Raw genomic sequence first — 13,883 nt, forward strand, 5'->3', positions numbered from 1 at the left:
GTGCTAACTTAGGAAAATGAAAAAAACAAAACAAAATATGGACTTCAGAATTCAAATATAGTTTAATGGATTTTCATGCTAAATAATTAATATAGTTTATAAAGTGTGAAGTTGGAAGCCTTCATTTAGTGAAACAATTTTTCTAACACTGTATTTTATCCTTTGCTTACATTCAATGGATATGTATTGGATATCTACAATATATGAGGCACCATGCCACCTATGAGAATTGAAAGACAAGCAAAAACACAATATCTGATATCTTTGAATGTTAATCAATAATTTACATGTAGTAAAGTACATTCATATTTTATGTGCCTTTTAATGTATTTTTACCTATGCTTACATTTGTGTAACCATCCTCCAAATCAGGATATCGACTATTTCCAGAATCACAAGAGTATCTCTCTTGCACTCTAATAGTCAATATCACTCTCATTCAACTTCTATCCTGCCCTCTGTCACTATAGTTATTTCTCGATTGTGAACCGTCTTCCACTCATGCCAATACACTTGATGAAAGTACTATGAAGGACACATGAAGTTCCTGTTACTTGACTGCCATTCCCTTGTTGCTAAACCCTTGTCTTATCCCAGTACATTTTGAGAACTGTTACTGCAGGCCGCTAGGCTTTTGCTGAGCCAGGAGTTGAACTTTCACAAGTCTCCTTAGCTGGTCCTTGAGGTATACTTTTGCAGCTTTCCAGAAATTTCTTTTGCTATCATATTCTCTGATGTTTCTCTTCCATTTCCTCTTGTCCACATATTGAGTTTATGCATAAAATAGAATATTGGTTTACTGTCATTATATTTTTGTTTTAGGAGGAAGTCGTGATGAATGTCTATGGTCAGTCTGCCATGTTTACTGGAAAATTACACTGTTTTCTTCTACTTTATTCAGTCAAGTTTGGTGAGATATAATTCGCATACAGTAAAATCCAACCTTTTTAGGGTAAAATTCTATGAGTTTTGATATACACATACAGTTGTGTAACTATTACTACAATCAAGATCTGGAAATTTTCTATCAACTCAAAATTATCTCTTTACCATTTTGGATTCAAACACCAGCCCTTAATCCTTGGCAACCATTCATTAGTTGTCTTCCCTTATAATTTGTTTTTACCTCAGTACCATACAAATGTATTCACATTGTCTTCCAGTTTGCATAGTTCCTTGTGAAAAGTCTTCTCTAATTCTTATTTCTGTTTCTCTCTGTGTAATGTATCTTTTATTCACTCGCTGACTTCATGTTTTCATAAACTTGAATATGAAAACACCTAGCAGTATTTTTCAAGTATTTATTTGTTTGTTCATTGCTATTTGTCCTGCTTGGGATCTTTGTACATCTTGGGTACATAGCTGATGTCAAAATCTTTTCTTGTTTTTGGAAAATTCTTGGATTTTCACTCTTCAGATATTTCTTTTTCCTCTTTATTTCTTCCTTCTTGTATTGTATTACATATTATCTTTTCTTCTGTGATTCCAATTGTGTATGATATTATTTCTTAGTTTATTTTCCTAAAGAGGCAAATCCTACTGGTGGGTAACCCCAAATCCATACTGAAAAATTAACCCCTTCATTGTATCACAATACAGAGGTTGGAAAGACAAACACTCACTTTTCCAGCCTCACTTTACAGGTGGTGGTGACTACAAAGCTCTGTTCTAATCTTTAAATTTAAGTGGGAGTTTGGCACAAAATCTTCTGAAAAAGGTTTTGTTTTTTTGTTTTTTTAATTTCAGGTGAAAATATACAAATGCAGCTAGAGAACCTTTCCGACCTACTTATGCCTTGAAGACATAATTTTTGTCATTATAACAGCCATTTTAGACTAATACAACTATAAACCCATATGCTAAAGATTGTAGAGATGAAATGCATATGAAACCTAAATATTTAATATTGGTGAGCCATTGAACCAACTGAAATTTCTAAGACTTTTAAAATATTTTTCTTTATAGTGCTGAAAAATTAAAATAACAGTTAAATCTGAAATATAAATTCAATAAAAATATGCTTCTAAAAAGAATGTGAAATGCATGCTTTCAGATAAATGAGAGCAAAGAGACTGTATTACCAGGAGACTGCAATACAAGAAAAGCCAAAAGATGTTCTTCCAGATGAAAGAAAGTAGTACTGGATAGAATTAAATCTGAAAGAAAGAACGAAGAGGACTAGAAATGGTAAATAATTGGATACATATAAAAACAATTTTTAATTCTTAGCAAAATTACTCTAAAAGATAAACTGCTGTTTAAATAAAAATAGTAACATTATAAACCAGTGTTAGGACTTCGCTAAAAATAAAAGTTATGACAATAGTGAAAAGGATGGGAGCTAAGTAAATAGAATTACATAACTTTATGACATTTGACTGAGAAATGTGAAGTGGGAAGTCATATAATATTTACTTTGAGTAAACTCTAACAATTTAAGTGCAAATTTTAGATCCAAAGCAACCAATCAATGTAATTAACTTTACAAAACATAACCATATTTATGTAGACTGGAAAAGAACAATTCTAAAATAATAATAATAAAAAGTATAATGGAATTAAAATAAAATACTGAAAAATATTTTTTTAAAAGGCCTACAAAACCTGTACTGCAAAAACATAAAATATTTCCAAGAGGAATTTAGAACATTAAAAAAAAAAAAGTAGGGCATACAAGATTGACAAAATGGAAACATTGATAATGTTAACATATCAAATTTCCTCAAATTGAACAGTATATTCAGTATATCCCCAATTAAAATCCCAGGCAAACTTTTTTTGTAGACATTGACAAGCTGATCTAAACTTTATGTTAAAAAACAAAGAATCCAAAAAATCAAAACAGTATTGAAGAAGAAACTGAAATTGGATAACTTATACTATCATCCTTCAAGAACTATTTTAGAGCTACAGTAATGAAGTGAGTGTGTCATAAGGATAGACACACAGATAAATGAAGTGTAATAGAGAGTCTATGAGTAGATTTATACAGACATGGGCAACTGATTTTCAACAAAGGTGCTAAAGTAATTCAATGAGTTTTCCACAAATTCTCTTGGATATCTGTATGTAAAATCTGAATATTGATCCCTGTATATTGTTTCTAAAAATTCAAAATGGATTTTATCTATAAACATAAAAATTAAAATTATAAAACTTCAAGAAGAAAATATAGAGGAAAATCTTCACAAACCTGGGGTAGGCAAAGATTTCTCAGAGAGAACATGAAAAGCATTAACCACATATGAATTAATTGATGAATGGACTTCATAACAAACTAAATTTTCTGCTTTTGTAAGAGTTTCTATCTAGGATATATGTGGACCTTTTACAAATTAATGCTAAAAAGCAAACAAAATTTTTTTTAATGGGCTAAGTCTCAAACAGGTACCTCCCAAAATAAAATATATCGATGACCAGTAAGGTCCTGAAGCAATGTTCAACATAACACAAGAGCTAAAATTAAAATTACAATGAGATACCATTTTACATTCCCTTGAATGGCAAAATTAAAAAGTGTTTATAATACCAAATATTGGTGAGGACGTGAACTTTTAGAACTCTGATATATAATAAGAGAGTGACTTTGAGACTATTTTTACATTTTTTATAAAAGTTTAACATATTTTGGTATTTTCCCAAGAAACTGAAAACATGTCTATCAATGACATACACAAATGTTTATAGCTGCTTTGTTTATATTAGCCACTGATTGAACCAACTCAAATATACATAAACATGTGAGTGGAAAACAAAGTGGTACAGGCATACAATGGAATGTTATTCAACAGTTCACAAGAACTATCTTCAGATATATACTATGACAAGCATGACTCATAATATTATGATGAGCAAAATAAGCCAGATATAGATACTGTATAATCCTTTTATATGAGGTCCTAGGAGAAGTAAAAGTAAGTTATTGTGATACAAATCAGGTTAGTGGTTGCCTGTGGTCAGGATTTGGAATAGAATTGAATAAATAAGGCCATGAAAATTTCCTTGAGAGATATAATTTTTAACATATTTATTGTTAAATATTATAAATAAAATGTTATTTTTAACATGTTATTGTTAATGATAGTTTAAAGGTCTACACAGTTGTCATAACATCTACTGGACAATTAAAATGTGGACATATTATTCAATGTAAATTATCACTATAAAACATTGATTCCAAACACCATAATCAGAACTATATTTCAGAAGGATAATTTGTCAATGATGTGTATAGATGAAAGGCAGGAAGTAGGGCTTAGGCAGATTGAGGGCTAGTAGAACAGATAAGAGAGTATTGTCACAGTTTAGATAAGAGGTAAGGAAGATGGAAAAGATAAATAAAACTTAGGAAGAGAAATAAAAAAGGATAATTGACAACTTTAGTGCTTTGCTTTTTCTGAACTTTTGAAGTTGGAGAGCCAAATTGCTGAAATATATAGCCACTATATTTTTGTTTGAAGCTGTTATAGTAATGTTATACTTCAAAAAAGAGTAATTAACAGCCCCCCAAAAACTAAAGCTACATTGGAGCAAACTTAGAATGGAAACTACACACTTACTAGCCTTTGGTACTTACAGAGCCAGTTTCTTGTTATAACTGGTTAGTAATATGCTAAATGGAAGCAATATTCCTGAAATACGCACTCACCATACCCAAATACTTTGTGATAAATTCTCATACTTTTTTTTTTTGGAAAGTCCTGTGGATCTTTGGATCACCTATGCTACAAATTTGGGATGCACATTTGCAAAATATAGGAAACGTGGGACAATGTAAATTCTTTGGTATAGTTGTCAGCAGTCATCTTTATAACAGTAATGAAATATCAAGTTCATGACCTACCAAAGTCATTTAGTCTTAACTATGTTAAGCAATGTCTTTTAATTATGCTAAGAAAAACTGGACTATGAGTGCTTACCTTTTAAAGATAGAATTAAAATAATATTTTTTCACACTACAACATTTTTATCTATATTAGAAAAAAATCAACTCTCTCTGACTCCTTTCTGTGTCTAATATGCATGCTCTTTCAGTAAAGTCAAAATTCTGTTACAAAAAGAAACAGTTGTAATTGCTCTAAAAGATACAATAGAAGTATTTTGACAAGACCACTATGAATTAAGGTTAACTATGCCGAGAAGACAGAAGCAGCTAATGTAAAGAGATTCATATTCTTATAAAAAAGGGAACATGTCCTAGAGAAAGGAAAGGTTAAGGGTTAAATGCTATAGTATTTAACTATGGGCCAAACTATACTTTGTGGTTTATATCTTGGTTTAAGGTCTGAGATATAACCCTTTGCTTTTGCCCCAAAATATAATAATAATAAATAGGTTGTATTAATATACATTTAAAGGGAGGAATTTGGAGGGGGTGTATTTGAATTTTTTAAAAGCAGAGCGATATTGGAACTTGGAACAGTCTTAGCTCTGGCAAGATTTTAGCAAAGATGACATCTTTAGGGAAATGTATACGAAGGTGTGTCACTTGGAGAATGTTAATTTTTTGTGCCTAGCACTTCCCAAGTCATTAACATTTAAATGATTGTTCAGTGTATCTTAGGGAATCATATTTATAACATATGACCACCCAGACTCCGTTCACTCTAAAATGGTAAGAATAAAAAGCCTATAAGCAATTTTGAAATTTTAGGAATATGAAGCTTTTATCAGAATGTTAAATACATTTCTAATTTAGTTTAATCTCCTCTCATATCTGATGTAAAATGTGTGTTTGCAAACCTGTGTCACCCAGAAAATTTTGATTTGAGTACAATACTGTAAGTATGCTTTTTGTGACGTACAAGGTCTTTTCCAGAAAGCTATGGATAATATACAATTCTCGTATTTGTATTAAGGCAAGTCAGAATTCCTGGGCTCGTTTGATGCTCCACACTCAGTACTTCCTTAGGACCCTCTGCTTACCCTATTATTTCATTGGTCACATTACCCTGTAATTGCTGGTCTGTATACTTGGGAAGATTGTAGATTCCGTGAAGGCAGAGGCCAATCTTCAAGCACAATATCTCAAACAGAAATGTGGGTTTTCATTAAATATCATTAAATAATTTAAAATGGAGCAATTTAAGAATCAAAGCTCTTAAGCTGACAGTACTTAAATAAACATTACTAATATCTTTGAATTAACCCAGCAATAATGAAATGATATGACACAATGTTTTTGAATAATTAATTAAATTGTCTTCTTTGATTTTGTGGCTCCTTCATTTCTGTTTTTTGTACCTGGTCTGACATCAATGTTCTCAGTAAGTCTCTCTAGTAAAGAGAACACTGTTATCGTACTGGGTACATCACTGAGGGTTATGAGTTTTCAACTTAACCCAGAGAAGTATTTTGTGAACAACATAGGACAGAATGGGACTTTTCCTGATATATCCTAGGTATAGGTATTTACTTTGATCAAACGAAAGACAGAAAATAAAACAGCCATGATGAATTATGTATTTTTACTCACTTCCATTGCTTAAAAAAAAAGAACTCCAAGTAACTTTCAAAACTGACATTATAGATCTAAAATAATACTCTCGTATTGAGCAGCTTTTCCTCAAGGTAATGGAGAATCTTGAATATCCCCATTTTTAAGAGAAATTTAATCTTTGATTCATTTGGAAATGCATTTTGTAAAGGTGATTTATCCTCTGATAACGTAAAATCTCTTATTCCTGAAAAGGATCTTCGATGTTAATCTGTACATATTTTCACATACAAAGAAACTCAGACATAGAAAAGTCAAGTTACCCGACCTTGCTTTGGAATCAGACTGCTGGAGTAGGCATTCTGGGTCTGCACTGAGGAACTTTGGACACAAAGCAACTTATTGGAACTCCATTTTGCACTTTCCTTCTTTTTAAAATGGGTAATCAGTGCAACCTAACTGTAGAATCATTGTGAGTACTAAATCAGTGAATGTGAAACACTAAGAACAATGCCAGATACACAGAAAGTACTCATTAAGAATTAATTACCTCTCTACTTGGGAAATTCCAAGTCCTACTCAGATCTTTATTCAAGTCATTTTCTTAATCCATGGTAGCATATGTTCTTTCTTGTAATGTTTAACGAAAATATTTATGATGCTTTTGAAATAGGCACTTTGTGAGGAGCAGAATTATCTGTTATTACATGTTACAGTAATCCTTTTACTAACATGGGGTGAAGTGTAGTTGGGGAAAAGGGTGCAGACAATATGATGAAAAATACATAGGTTCAAACTGATTTACATGATTGATAGAAATTACAAATTGGTAAATAAGTTCTTACTATCTTTGGTTTTTAATCTTAAAACTAGCTCTTATTAATTAATTATTAATGTAAGAAAAAGTAATCAGATGCTAGCTTTCTTAGGATAACAATTCAAATAATGAATATGAATATAAAATACTAAATTAATAAGAGGAAATCTAGAAAATAGTTATCTGTTTTTGAGTAATGCATAAGTAAAATTAGCTACTCCTTTTTTCTTATTAATATTCTTGGAAGGTTTTTATCACAGCCAATTAAGTATTTAAGAAATGCACTGTTAAGAACTGCCTAATTCTTTATCATTAAGAGGCAATGATGTGGAGAAACATTTATTATTCATTTGACCATGAAATTTTGTTAATATACTTGCTTCAAATGCCCAAGAACTCCCCTTAAATTCCACCAATTGGTCAACAGGACGCAGGTCTTCCTCCTTTTCCAGAAAGCAGCCCCTATATCTGTCAGCAGCCCATTCTCATTGCCAAACACTATCAAGAACTGTGAAGGGCTGTAGAATTTTCCCTACTGACAAGATACGTTAACTTGCTGCAGTTTTATGGAAACTGACAAAAGACAGGAGATTGTTGAATCAGAGATGTAAGACTCTCAGAAAAAGCAGCAAAGCTCAACATACCTTCCCTGGCCTTGCATGATACTTGTGCATACAGGGTGCTGTTTTCCAGGAGAGGAAACTGGGGCCAATGGCAGTATTTTTTATTTTTTTTTTGCAAGCATCAAACATTGTAGCAAATGGTAAACAAATCAGCTGCCTCCCCTTTTGGAGCAAGGGGATACCATACATGTAATCACCTTGTGGTCTTCTATGACTAGCTGCAGACACTTCGCTGCCTCAGGACAAGCCTTTGCAGTCTGGCACATTCAGCAAGAACATGTAGATGTTCAGGCCCATAGTAGACTTCGTCCAGTACACACTACAAAAATAAAACTAAATCAACAAAACTATGACTAATTAATAAATTTAGAGACTGTAGAGATTGAAGGTAAAATAGTTATCAATAACTAGAAAATAATTTAAATTGCAAAGCCAAAAACAAACCAACCAACCAACACCTCATCACCTCACCCCCATACGCACTTTTGAACTTGATGGAGTCTCAAATGCTAATATCTATTTGGGGAGGAAAAAGCAGGGAAAAGAGAAGGAATCCCCCTGTCCTCTCTAAGTTCCTATTGTTTCTGACCCTAGTTTGGGAGGTAAGAAGTCTTATCTTTAACAGAAGATTAAAATATCAATAAATAAATTGAACTGGACATTTAAAATTACCAAGTACAACTATATTTATGGCATAAGGTAATGGAAATTCTCTTATCAACTAAGAATGACTAGAAAAGTAATAGGACCCACCTACATAGACTCAGGTCTAGTTCCATTATAATGTGGCTTCTAGTTATCTCAGCTTACACTAGTCATATTAAGTCTGTTCTCACTATTTTGGGGTGAGGGTTAATGGGAATGTCAATGATATTTTAATAACTGTCTAGGATAGGTTTAATTTCTTTAATCCATAAATCTGTCAAATATAAATGGTGAACGATTGATCAAAGTAACAAAAAATTGGGTTATGTCAATCCAAGTCACAGTCATTTATTAACTTAAAACCATAGCTATCTAGAATTTTAATATATAGTGGGGACTGAGAGTTCATGCAATTTAATTATTTTGATGGGTGAGTTGAAGCTTAATAAAATATTATTAGTATGGGAGCATGCAGTCAATTAATAAAGAGTTGGTCTACAAACAAGAGTCCTGACACCCAATCTAAATATTTTTGCACTGTAGCATGGCTTATGTCAAGTATTTCAACCCACCCATATAATGACAAAATAAAAATACACAGGCAAAACAAAATAAGCAGTGTAATTGTCAAAATAATATATAATTGAGGATTTCATATAAACTGTATCTTTATCTGGTGTGGGGACGGAGCCCCAGAGAGTAGTTTACAGGCTCTCGGCTTCACGTGTAGGGGTGCTGGCTCGGGTGGTGATTGGCCGTTGGCTGTGGCCGGTTAGCCAATTGGCCGCTGGTATAACTGCTGCAACTACGGAGGGCCGAGGAGAGCGGAAGAGTTGGGCCGAGGAGAGCGGAAGAGGAGGGCCGAGGAGAGCGGAAGAGGAGAGCCGAGAGAGAGGAACAGAGGAGAGAGGGGAGAAGAGTCGTTGGTCGGTTGGTTGGCGGAAAAGCGGCCGGCAGGTCGCCGTCCGGTGGGCCCAGCCTCCAGTGAGACCATAGTGGTATGACTCCCCTACCTATGGCTCCGTGGGTGTTCCTTTTCGGCCTCACCGTATCCTGCGTTCTTGTGTGGGGAGCGGGAGCAGAGACCCCACAGGCCGCCCAGCCTGAAAGATGGCGCGGCGAGAAGGCCTCCACGCACGACAAATGGCGCAGCGAGCAGGGTCCCCCGCACAACATCTGGTAAGAATTTATAATTTTACACTTATATTTTTTTCCTTTTCTTTATGACAGGATTCTATCCAGATGATGATACTTTGGAAGATCACAGTTACGTTAAATTTCACTCCAGAGTGAGTTATCGTCATCAGTTTTTATTAATACTATGGGTCATTAGACAACCTGGGAGCAAAACAATGATCAGGTTCTGTTATTGATCTCACAGATGGAAGGTCGACACAAATAGAAAAGGGGAAACTTGTGATGTAGTTCTTAACTTTGCAAACTAATATATTTAGGGTAAAGCTTTAACAGAAACCCTAAGGGAAAGAATATTGAAAGGATGAAGAAAGGTTAGTAAGCTAAAACTAGTATGAGTAGTGAAACAACAGCTTTAAAAATCTAGTGTTATTTGTGATATATCTGTATGACAATGAAATCAACAGATGGCCACCGCACTTTCCAAATGTGTACCGAGGCACTCTCTCAAGAGATGCAGCCAACTCATGAAGGATTAGATTACTAGTTTGAAATTTCAAGGAAAAACACAGCAATGCTCAATGTCTTCAGACACCTAGTGAACTGACCTATTAACAATATCAGCATAACATTGGGCTACATTCCTTCTTATGACATCAGAATTTGCCAAGCTGTGCTTCCTGCAGTAGCATGATAAAACAGTACCTTGTGAAAATCAGTGTGAAACAGGAAATGCGTATGTGAGTGCTTGATCCCATTTAAGGGCTTGCAGAATGAAACAGGTGCACACATACAATTTGAAAGTAATTGTGGTAACTTAAGAATAAACTAAAAATATTATTTTGTTCTTTCAATTTATGTGTATTTTTTCCAAAAGTCTACTAAGTTGTTAGGCCATAAGTAGTTACTAAGCTGTTTGGTATTATCTACTAAAGAAATGGAATTGTTAAGTATTTCCTTTGGCCTAAGATATGCAATGAAAAAATTACTAAGATACTATCTTATGGATCCAAATGTTTGTGAACCTCCCAAGCTTTGGAAACAGAGGAACTGTTATGGACTTTTTTTTTTTTATATATAATATAATGAGTTACATTTTCTTGACCCATTACTTCTTGGGAGATCTGAATGCATTAAGTCAAAATTTTCAGGCTAATCTGTCCCATCTGAATCACGATTATTTTAAAAATTTCAGTTTGTATTTAGGCATCTATATTGTGATTACTGCGATATGGTGTAAAGAGCATCTGAAAATCTTTCAGTCTTTCTTGCCTAAATAGTTTCCTTTTCTCTTCCTGCCCCTCCTTCTTCTCCTACTCCTTCCTCCTTCTGAGAAAGAAACCTAATTGCCTGTGAGCTTAATGGAAGGATCATGGTGTTTGGAGTAAGACCTCGGTGTAAATCAGAATCCAATGTATGTAGTATTGGAGGAGGTATTTCGCCTGATGATGATTTGAACATAACAAATATGAGTACAACATTATTCTCTGAGGGTTACTAGTTCAGATAATGTGTATAGACTTTTACTGTGATGTGTTTCTTTTACCTCTCATGCATTTATTTTCTAGCTCTGTCTGCTTGTTCAAGTTCTGTACCCAGTCCAAGCCTCAATGTCTTCAATTATTAAACTGAGGCTAATAATAATACCTATTTATAATGTTGTGGCAACAAATAATATAGCCCAGATCAAATACAAAGTATAATGCCTCCACAGGTAAAGTATTATATGTTAATTGTTGTTCTTTCTATTATTACTAGTAGTAGTTCAGCTTCCTTCCGTACATGGCTCAACCACAGTGTAGAGGGTACAGTGATCTTTCTTTTTATACTTGATGAAACAGATTATAAAATGAATTACTTAGTAGATAGAAATAAGGATTAAACTTGGAATCATTGAAATGTCAAAGAATGCTTATGAGCTAAATCACACTTTAGTGAAAAGCCTGTGGTTCAAACGTGTTTTCTCAAATGAGCTGGAGGTGTCATGGCTGCTGGTGTCCTATGTAGGGCGGCAGATCCCAAGGAGAACAAAGTAAGAAAAGGGCATTCTATGTGTCTGCAAAGGCAGGCAGAATAATTTAGTAATGGTGCTCTATCCACTGGGACATTTCATATACTCATCACTTTGTTTTAGTCTGAGATACGGGCAGTTCCTTCCAATACTCTTATTCTTGGCTCACTCGAATGATTGTTTTGCCAGGAATCAAGCCGCAGGTCAGCGTTGCCAGATGGGCCATGCTCCATAGGCTCTCAGAAGAGGGCCTGAGCCTGTTTATGACACATGTCATGTCTGAGGTGAGGTAGAGATTTCTCTGGAATTTCACAAGAGAAGCAAAGTCCATAGTGGTATTCAGCAATTGTTCAAAGTGGAAAAAAATAAAGAAATAGCTTGCTTTGCATAATGTCAGAGGACAGCACACAGTGCAATGACTGAAAATAAAGTCCACTGAATGAAATAAATAAAAAGGGAGAATTTAGTGTGAACATCATGTTCTAATTCTAATTCAAGAAGAACCCATTCAAAACTCTGAGGTTTTACATTTGAAAAGGGATAAGCCCTAAACTTTGGACCCTTCTATTAATTATTTATTTATTTAGTGACTTAAAAAAAACTTGTTAACACAATGAATCTTATGTTGACAAATTAATAATAGCTGATACCTTCCCTGGATTTTGTCCAGGCTTATTACGAACAATATGAGTGGAAAATGCAATATAAACTTTGAGATGGTATTTTGACAGCATTTTGTCAGACACATCATTGAAATAGCTGTTTACATTTCAAAATCAATTTCATTCAATAGAAGTTATACAGTTTTCTATTAACATTTTCCCTGAGATTTTAAGGCTGAAGAACATTTCTGTGACCCACTTTTCTGAACGAGGATTTGAAATAAAGCACTTGTGATGCCTCTGGGAACTGGGGAGATACTCGTGATTTCAGTCTCTCAAACCTCATAATATAGAGAGATAAGATGAGTAGCAGTTAGAGGGTAAATGCATAAAACAACTTTTGTATCTGAAATCCACAAAAGCATGTCAAAATACCCTGTTGACATATTTGCTTCAAAATCATGAAATATAACTGAGATCATGAAAGGCTTGTTTTAAAATTACTTCCCAGTGGTGGATTTCTTATGAAAGCATGCAATTATGTTGTTTAAAGAATCTGGAGATGTCAATGTGATAATACATAATGGTTTAAAATAGAATATTAAATGTGAGATCCTTGAAGACAGAGATCATGTATTACTCATATATGCATACACAGCACAAAACAAAATCTATGATCAAAAACAAATACACAAACATATTACTGAATTTAGCTAATTGAGTCACACCACTTTACCATCAGGAAAAAAGAATTCTAGATTGGAAATCTAGGGCAGTGATTCTTAAACTAGAATCCCCTGAAGACCTTGTTAAAATACAGTTTTCTTTCTCTCTCTCTCTCTGTCTGTCTCAGTCTCTCTCTCTCTCTCTCTCTCTCTCTCTCTCTCTCTCTCTCTCTCTCTCTCCCCCCCCCATCCCGACTCCACACAGATACATTAATTAGGACTAAAGTAATAATGCAAAAGAAAATTTCAGAAATAAAGAGGAAAGAAGGGAAAAAGAGTACTGGTGAAGAAAACCCTAGGCACCAAGAAGAAAACTAGGTCCAGTCTCATAAGCAGCCAAACAAAAGAAATATTTTTATATCTATTTCCTTTAGATTCAAATATAAGACATTGGTAAAGGTAAAGAAAAGCAAACGACTGGGAAGCCCCCATGTAACAAGTCAGGGAACTTTTTTATCTTGGACATTTCACTCTAGTTCAAAATAGTATTATAAAATAATTCTGTATGCCTGTTGCTGAGGAAATAGCTCCCATTAAAATTGTTTTCCTTAAAAGGTTTCCCTCTCGACCCCTATGTGTAGCCAACCTCATTGAATAATTTGAGCAAGAGAAAGGGAAGACAGAGGGTTAATAGAAAAAGGTAGGAGAGGCTCACAACACAACACTCACTTTCCCAGTACCCTGCAGGACACACGCAGCATAAGTGTGGTTTATACCTCCACTGCTCTTGGTCATGGACTAAGATTATTTTGCAAAAAACAAATTTTCCATGCTTTGTTTGGTTTCCAAATTATGTGACTTGCCTACTTGGAACACATGATAAATTCGTTTTGCAAACTTTGTAATACTGTGTACCCTACAGGGATTTACGCTGCATTCTGATGATTGTC

This window comes from Rhinolophus sinicus, linkage group LG09 (genome assembly GCF_036562045.2).
Source record: "Rhinolophus sinicus isolate RSC01 linkage group LG09, ASM3656204v1, whole genome shotgun sequence".
In the NCBI taxonomy this organism is placed as follows: domain Eukaryota; kingdom Metazoa; phylum Chordata; class Mammalia; order Chiroptera; family Rhinolophidae; genus Rhinolophus; species Rhinolophus sinicus.